Raw genomic sequence first — 9867 nt, forward strand, 5'->3', positions numbered from 1 at the left:
GGATCATCTTCTGAACTTGGATGCGACACTACAACGACTGAAAGAGTACGGACTCAGAGTTCGTAAAGACAAATGTGAATTCTTTCAGTCTTCAGTTGAGTACCTGGGGCATGTGATTGATGCTACTGGCCTGCATAAGGCGCCGCCAAAGTTCAAGGTGATCGTGGAGGCCCCAGCACCCCAGAATGTGAGCCAGTTACGTTCATTTCTGGGGCTACTTAACTACTATGGGAAGTTTATTCCAGACTTAGCAACATTGCTGAAGCCATTACATCAGTTGCTATGTCAAGGCAAAACATGGAAATGGACTGAACTGTGCAACGAAGCTTTCGCCCAAGCAAAGAAAGCATTGCTGAAATCGGAGGTCCTGACACACTTTGACTCAAAGCTACCCATGCAGCTAGCATGTGATGCATCACCATATGGTGTGGGAGCAGTCATATCCCACATCATGCCTTCGGGTGAAGAGAAACCTATCGCCTTCGCATCACGCACCTTGAACAAGGCCGAGAGTAACTATGCGCTGATGGAGCGCGAGGCCTTGGGAATTGTTTTTGGAATTCGAAAATTTCATCAGTACCTGTTTGGGAGAAGGTTCACACTCCTGACGGACCACCGTCCATTGACTTCAATCTTCGGGCCCCACACCGGAATTCTGTCTCTTGCTGCAAGCAGGATGCAAAGGTGGGCTTTACTGTTGTCAGGACACACATACGACATCAAATATCGCAAATCAGACTTGCACGGCAACGCAGACGGTCTCTCAAGGCTACCCTTGCCTGTTACTCCCCCAGAGCCTCGTCAGATAGACATCTTCTACTTTAGACAAGTGGAGGGAGCACCTGTCACTGCAGTTCAGGTGCAAAGGTACACCCGCAACGATCCAGTCCTGTCTGAGGTAATGGACGATGTCATTCGAGGGAGAGCTATAGGAGATTCTCCTAGTTTGAAACCTTACGTTTCAAAAAGAAATGAGCTCTCCGTCCAGGCAGGTTGTCTTCTTTGGGGACGCCGTGTCATCATTCCGCCACCTCTGAGGGAACCTATACTGCAACAACTTCATACAGGCCACAGTGGGATGGTTCGGATGAAGAAAATGGCAAGAAGCTACTTCTGGTGGCCAGGTCTCGATGGGAATATTGAGGAGAAAGCCAAAACATGTTCCCCATGTCAAAGGGTCCGGAATGTTCCACAGCTGGCAACCCTACACCTCTGGGATTGGCCTGCAGAAGTGTGGCAGCGAGTACATGTGGACTTCGCCGGTCCTTCCGAAGAGAAGATGTTTATGGTGGTTGTGGACGCTCATAGCAAGTGGCCGGAGGTCGCTGTGATGAGGTCTACCACGGCAGAGAAAACAATTGAGAAACTTGGTGAGATGTTCAGCCGTTATGGCTCACCGGAACAACTCGTAAGTGACAACGGTCCACAATTTGTATCACAGGAGTTTGCAACCTTCCTGCATGTGAATGGTGTCCAACACATCAGGTCTGCGCCCTATCATCCCTCTACTAATGGCCAGGCAGAAAGGTTTGTGCAAACTTTGAAGCACGCCTTGAAGGCATCGCAAGGTCAGGGCTCAATCCACCAACATCTGAACAGCTTCCTGTTGTCCTACAGGAACGAGCCGCATGCCACAACCAAAACTTCCCCCGCTTCGCTCATGATGAAGAGGCAGTTGCGGACAAGTTTTGACTTACTCAAACCTCCAAGGGCAGAACAGGTTGTCCATTGTCAACAACAAGCTAAAGTTGAAAAGAGAGAGAAAAGAGCCAAGGAGAGACGGTTTCACCCTGGAGAGCACGTCCTAGCTCGAAACTACAACACTGGACCGAAATGGGTTCCTGCTATGGTGATCGCGCAGATGGGCCCTGTGTCTTACACGGTTGAGACTGCTGAGGACGTCGTCTGGAGAAGACACACAGATCAACTGTTGCTAGGAGCAGAGACAGCCACAGAGGCTCCAACGGCTGGTTGACCTGAACTGTTTCCGGATGATACCGCAAACCAGCATCCTTTGCCACAGTGCTCTTCTCCAACACAGGAAGTCAAAGAGACTGTTCCACCTGTGCAAACTCCTGACTTTCAACTGACACAGGCACCTTCTCCATCCAGGCCTGTGTCAATGCCTACTGCTGTGGAAGCCAGCGATGACCGCCGGTATCCTGTCAGAGAGCGGCGGCCTCCAAGACGCTTGGATCTGTAGGCTTAGTGACTTACCCACAAGATTGGGGCAGAATAAACCCTAGGGTAAAGTCAGGGGTTGAGGCAGTCTACCTCTACCCTAGGTTCGTTGAGTGCATTGAAAGTAACTTACCTGTTGAGGAATAATGTGGACCTTCCATTTAAGAGGGGAGGAAATGTTATGTATTGTGTGCTATTGTGTGTTCTCCTCCCACCTGTGGTGGCGCTGTCACAGGAGATAATGGTTGGGTGTTCTCTGTTAAGTTTAGCTCTCTTTGTTCAGAACTTTCCAGAACTTCCTTTCCTTCCAATAAAGCACTTCATGTTTGAATCTCTGAGTTCTGAGTCCTAAATTGTGTCTAGGTAGAAAGGTACCGACACAACAATTATAAATTCCCCTGATTCTGACTGCAAGGGACCTACGCTTGACTTCACCAATCTTTTTCACTTCACATATCTATAGAAGCTTTTACAGTCAGTTTTTATGTTCCCTGCAAGCTTACTCTCATACTCTATTTCCCCCCTCTTAATTAATCCCTTTGTCCTCCTTTGCTGAATCCTAAACTGCTCCCAATCCTCAGGTTTGCTGCTTATTCTGGCCAATTTATATGTCCTCTCCTTGGATCTTATGCTATCCCTAATTTCCCTTTTTCACCACGGTTGAGTCACCTTTTTTGTTTCATTTTATGCCAAGCAGGGATGAACAAATTCTGTACTTCATCCATGCGATCTTTAAATGTTTGCCATTGCATATCCACTGTCAACCCTTTAAGTAACATTCCCCAATCCATCCTACCCAACTCGAGCCTCATACCATTGTAGTTTCCTTTATTTAAATTCAGGACCCTAGTCTCTGAGTCAAATACTTCACTCTCCATCTTAATGAAGAATTCGATCATATTATGATCGCTCTGCCCCAAGGGGCCTCGCACAACAAGATTGCTAATTAATCCTTTCTCATTACATAATACCCAGTCTAAGATGGCCTGATCTCTAGTTGGTTCCTCGACATATTGGTCCAGGAAACCATCCCTATACACTCCAGGAATTCCTCCTCCACAGTATTGTTACTAATTTGGTTAGCCCAATCTATATGTAGATTAAAGTCACCCATGATAACTGCTGTGCCCTTATTGCATGCGTCTCTAATTTCCCATTTAATGCCATCCCCAACCTCGGCATTACTCTTTGGGGGTCTGTATACAACTCCCGCTAACGTTTTCTGCCCCATGGTATTTCTCAGCTCTATCCATACAGATTCCACATCATCAGAGCTAATATCCTTCCTTACTATTGTGTTAATCTCCTCTTTAACCAGCAATGCTACCCCAACTCCTTTTCCTTTTTGCTTGTCTTTCCTGAATATTGAATACCCCTGGATGTTGAGTCCCCAGCCTTGGTCACCCTGGAGCCATGTTTCCGTAGTCCCAATCATATCATATCCATTTACATCTATTTGCGCAGCTAATTTATCCACCTTATTACGAATGCTCCTCGCATTAAGACACAAAACCTTCAGGCTTGTTTTTATAACACTCTAAGACCTTTTAGAACTATTATTTACTGTGGTCATGTTTGATTTAAACCCTTGACTTCTCTGCCTGCCACTTTTGCTTTTCTCCTTCCTGTCTTTTGCTTCCAAAACACTGTTGCTCTTCTTGGTGGTAGAGGTCACAGGGGAGGGAGGTGTTTTGAAGTAACCTTTATGAGTTGCTGCAGAGCAGCCACAGTATGCAGCTTATTAACAAGAATGCCAATCAAGCGAATTGTTTTGTTCTGGATGGTGTTGATCTGTTAGTGTTGCTGCAGCTTCATCCATCCAGGTGAGTGATGAGTATTCTATCACATGGCTAACTTGAGATTTGTAGATGGTGGATAGGCTTTGATAGGTCAGGAAGTGAGCCACTCATTGCTGAACATTCCAGTGGGAGCAAAGTATGCTTTAATAAGGATTTGGTGCTCCTACGCATAGAAAGCCTTAAACCAGTCATTGGTAACCAAAGACATAAAAGCAATATATATCCTTTATAAATTGGAATGAAAGAACTCCCCTGTAAAATCTAAATGTAGCAAATATTTAAACAAATAATTCATAATTCGCAACGAATATACATTCTCTTAAGGAATAAAAACCCCACGGAAAAAGTGGTCCAACCGTGGCTCACAAGAGAAGTTAAAGATAGTATTAGATTAAAGGAAGTGGCTTATAATGTTGCCAAAAAGAGTAGTAAGCCTGAGGATTGGGAGGATTATAGAATTCAGCAAAGGATGATCAAGAAATTGATAAACAGAGAGAAAATAGAATATGAGAGTAAACTAGCAAGGCACATAAAAACAGATTGTAAAAGCTTCTATAGGTATGTGAAATGAAAGAGATTAGCGAAAGTAAACGCTGTAAGTTGCAGGGTTCTCAAAATTCCCGCACTCCCCAAGTTATGGATCAAGGGACCCTGTTTTGGACAAGTTATTAAAACCAGGGTACCCAAAATATCTTCTGTTACCGCATGACCAAAACTGACAGGATTTTTAAAGCAAGGTTCTGCAGGCAAACGGGCCTGGAGATGAAACTTAAAATGCAGGAATCTGTGAGAACAGGACTCTCTGGAAGCCAGCCAGACAAAGTAAACACAGAATACGCATTCATTCGACTTGAATCCAATCAAGCTAGAATGGGCCCATAATCGTGGCCATTAGGTTTTTGCATGTTAATCAGTAACAGCTCACGGTAGCCATCAAGTCAGGATGGGGACAATTAGGTCTTATCCATGACAAACAACCAGGACATCGGGGCCATTAAACCCGGAGACAACCACTCCAAAAGTCATTAAAGTAAATGGTTGTAATCATTCAAACAAGCCCGCCAAAAGTTAAACAATGGACTGACCTGATTTGGCGTGCAGATAAGGAGTTGAAGAACGGGTATAATTGTAGGCCCATCGGTAGCAATCACTCTCTTATCACTCTTGACTCTGACCTCTTGCCTGTGGCCTTGGCCGGCTGCCGCTCGTACTCGCGCCCTGGCCTCGTGGCGGGTTCTCTTCTCGCTCCCCGCACCGCTCAACAACCAAGGACGCCCAGTACACTGGGGCCAAACACGGGAGAAGAACGAGACCCGAGTTTAAAGCCACCCAGGACACACAGGCCACAAAAGAGGCAGACGAGACAAGACGAGACGAGATGAGATGAAGAAGAAAGTAAACCGATAAGAGCAGAGAAGGGCAGCGAAAGACGCATTGGTAAAAACCAAACGCCTAGTTATAAGCTGACGTTTGGGGAAGAAATTGGCAGTGTATGTATGAACAGTGAGAATAAGTTGGCATTTGAACACTGCGAATAAGCTGGCATTAAATGCGGGTGGCGGCACCCGTGACGAATAAACCGGCGTTCGAAGCCTGGGTAGTAAAATCATCTAAGCGGTGAAAACCGCCAACTAACCCCCAACCGCAACATTACCGCCGACGACCGCCCGAGGGAGAAGAAGAAGAAAACCCATCGCGACGAGACGACGATGGTAGCTGAGAAAAAGGAGGGTGCTTCGCATCAACAACTTCAGCGCTGCGCCATGAGACCACGTGGCGACGGGGTACCCCAAAGGACAGAGAGACCAGACCTCAAAACTCACAACCGTTAAGGCGACAGGTTTTGTATTGGTGAGCATGAATTCCTGGCCCCTCATAGCTTAATCTAGTTAGGTAATAGGGGGTGGGATTAAGGATAAGGGGATTGTTAATGTACTTGTCTTCCCTCGATGTGCCGTGTGTTCCCCATTCCCGTATGAGTGTAATTGTTTATGCCTGTAACTTTCATACCAGTAATTCTCATAAGATTGTGTTTTATTCTGCTTTAATAAAATCTTGGTTTTCTTACACCAAACCACTTGTCTACTCGATTTTCTGAATCACCGCCTGTATCTAAGTCCGGTGTCTAGAACCCAGGGGGTGTGGGAGCGATTCAAACCGCTCAAGGGACAATCAGAGGCGAAGCTGACTGGGCGCCCACATGACACCAAACCCCCTACAACGTGGATCTCTTACAGCAGAGACAGGAGAAATTATAATGGGGAATAAGGATATGGCAGAGATATTAATCAAATACTTTGTATCTGTCTTGATGTAAGAAGACACAAAAAATATTCTGGAAATAGTGGGAAACCAAGGGCCTAGTGAGAATAAGGAACTTAAAGAAAATAGTAATGGTAAAGAAATAGTATTGGAAAAATTAAAGGGACTAAAAGCCAACAAATCCCTGGACCTGATGGCCCACATCGTAGGGTTTTAAAAGAAGTGGCTACAGAGATAATGGATACAATGGTTGTGATTTTCCAAAATTCCCTAGATTCTTAAACGGTCCCCACAGATTCGAAGGTAGCAAATGTAACCCCATTATTCAAGAAAGGAAGGAGCGAGAAAACAGGGAACTACAGACCAGTTAGCCTGACATCAGTAGTAGAGAAAATGTTAGAATCTATTATTAGGGACATGGTAATAGGGCACTTAGAAAATCATAACATGATTGGGCAGAGTCAACACAGATTTATGAAAAGGAAATCGTGTTTGACAAATCGGTTTTTTGAGGTTGTAACTAGCAGGGTAGATTAAGGGGGAACCAGTGGATGTAGTGCAGTTGAATTTTCAGAAAGCATTCGATAAGGTGCCACACTAGAGGTTATTACACAAAATTAGGACTCATGGGGTTAGGGGTACTATATTAGCATGGATTGAGGATTGGTTAACGGACAGAAAACTGAGAGTGGGAATAAATGGATCAATTTCGGGTTGGCAGGCTGTGACTAGTGAGGTGCCGCAAGGATCAATGCTTGGATCTCAGCTAATTACAATCTATTTCAATGACTTCGATGAACAGACCGAATGTAATGTATCCAAGTTTGCTAACGATACAAAGCTGGGCGGGAAAGTAAGTTGTGAGGAGGACGCAAAGAGGCTGCAAAGAGACATAGACAGGTTTACTGAGTGGGCAAGAACATGGCAGATAGAATATAATGTGAACAAATGTGAAGTTATCCACTTTGGTAGGAAGAATAGAAAAGCAGAATAGTTTTAAAATGGTGAGAGACTAGGAAATGTTGATATTCAGAGGGACCTGGGTGTCCTTGTACATGTATCACTGAAAGTTAACATGTAGGTACAGCAAACAATTAGGAAAGCAAATGGTATGTTAGCCTTTATTACAAAAGAATTGGAGTATAAGAGTAAATAAATCTTGCCGCAATTATATAGGTCCTTGGTGAGACCACACCTGGAGTACTGTGTACCGTTTTGATCGCCTTACCTAAGGAAGAATATACTTGCCTTAGAGGGAGCACAACAAATGTTCACTGGACTAATTCCTGAGATGGGGGATTTTCCTATGAGGAGAGATTGAGTAGACTAGGCCTATATTCCCTTGAGTTTAGAAGAATGAGAGGTGATTTCATTGAAACATATAAAATTCTTAAGGTTCTTGACAGGGTAAATGCTGAGAGGATGTTTCCCCTGGCTGGGGAGTTTAGAACTAGAGGGGCCACAGTCACAGAATAAGGAGTTGGCCATTTAGGACTGAGATAAGAAGAATTTTCTTCACTCAAAAGATTGTGAATCTTTGGAATTCTCTGCCCCAGAGAGCTGTGCATGCTCAGTCATTGAGTATATTCAAGAAAGAGATCGATAGATTTTTGGATACTAAGAGACCAAGGGATATGGGGATAGTGCGGGAAGGTGGAGTTGAGGTAGAAGATCAGCCATGATCTTATTGAATGGCGGAGCTGGCTCAAAGGGCCAAATGACCTACTCCTGCTCCTATTTCTTATGTTCTAAATATCAAAATCAAATTTAAATTGAGCATTTAGAAATGCATGGGTTAATCAAGGCTAGATAGCAGGGATTTGTTCAAGGCAAGTTGTGTTTAACAAGTTTAACAGAATTTGTTTTGAAGAAGTGGATCGAGAGATAAAAGAAATACAGTAGAGGTGGTGTTTTTGATAAAATGCCAATAAGATGGATCACAAGGGACTTGTTAAAAAGTTCAGACATATGGGCCTTGATATTAACCTTCCCACGATGGGCCGGAAAGGCACAAGGGTTAAAATGTGAAATCTGCAGAACCCAACCCAAACATGCAGTGCATGCGCCAGCCGTAATTTCTACGGTGGCAAATATCAGGGCATCCGCGTGTCCCACCATGGAGAGGTGGGGATGCTTATTAACATATTTAAATCTTGCTCCTACAGTGCAATTGGGAGCCCGATTTGAAATTAACTGGTGCTGTGCGGGTTTCCCAGGGGTCGGGGAACTCGGCTGTGAAATATAGGTGGGAGCTGCCGGCTTCCCAAGGTAAGTGACTCTTTTAGCATTCCCTGTGGGCCAGGAGAAGCAGGAGTGCTTCCCAAGCCCCTCAAGGAAGCGTACAGACTCCCCCAGCCCTGATCGCTAACCTTCACCGCCCCCCCCACCCCACCCCCAGCCTTCCCGATCATGGGCTTCTATCCTCCCAACGTTCCCGATCGCGGGCCTCCTCCCCCCAGCCTTCCCAATCATGGGCCTCCTCCGCCCAGCCTTCCCGATTTTGGCCTCACCCACACCCTCCTGCCTCTCGTTAAATATTTGGGCCATGGTATAAGAGGAAATGTAACAGTGTGGATAGAGAGTTAGTTGGTGGACAGGAAACAAAGCGTTAGGGTTAATGGCTGTTGATTGGATTAGAGAAGGGTTGGAATGGGTATACCCCAGAGATCAGAGCTCGATCCACTTTTGTTCTTGGTATAAAAGAAAATTTGGACTTGCGAATGGGGAGCACAATATCAAATATCTGGTTGCCATGGAATTGTACCCAGCAAAGGAGTTAATGCTTTCAGGAGAGGAAGAGCGAGATAAAAGGAAAATGGGTGGAGATAGAATAAATAAAAAAAGTCTGCCTGTTGAATAAATTTCATAATAAGCAGGTCTCTTCTATGTTCTCTGCTTACAACATGGGTACAAAGAGAAAAAATATATATTGCCAGATTCGCCACCACTTCCCACCCCACCCCCCCACCCCCCGATCGCCACCTCTCCCTGACTACCACTACCTCCCGACCTGATTGTCCCCCTCCCTATCTTCCTCACTTACCTGAGGGCCACTGTGACACCAGCAGTGGCCCGATCTTCCATTGTGCTTCGCCGGCAAGGTGCCTGTTGCTCTCAGCAGCTCGCCAGCTTGATGGAAATGGGCCCAAGGCCCAATATCGGCGATGTCTTGGGCCTCACCATTCAGGTGCAGGGATTGTGCCCTGCGCCCTCTGCACACCCGAATTTCTAGGCTCAAGTGTGCTGCACTATCAAAGGTGCTGTCTTTCAGATGAGACATTAAATCGAGACCCCATCTTCCCTCTCACGTGGATGTAAAAGATGCCAAGGCACTATTAGAAGAAGAGTAATGACGTTCTCCCAGTGTCCTGGCCAATGTTTATTCCTTAACCACTATTGCTAAAAGAGATTATCTAGACTTATCTCATTTTTTTGTGGGACCTTGTTGCATGCAAACTGGCTACTACATTTGTTTACATAACAACAATGATTACATTCAAAAGTAATTAATTGATGAAGCGCCTTATGACATTCTGGGGACGTGAAAGGCGGTATGTAGCTGCAAGTCTTTCTCTCTTAAAATATTTTCTCTTTGTCATTTTTTCTATAGATTCAGCTGTGAGAG

The sequence above is a fragment of the Somniosus microcephalus genome, chromosome 1, assembly GCF_052327205.1.
Source record: "Somniosus microcephalus isolate GS21.2 chromosome 1, FLI_Smic_1.0, whole genome shotgun sequence".
Classification (NCBI taxonomy): Eukaryota; Metazoa; Chordata; class Chondrichthyes; order Squaliformes; family Somniosidae; genus Somniosus; species Somniosus microcephalus.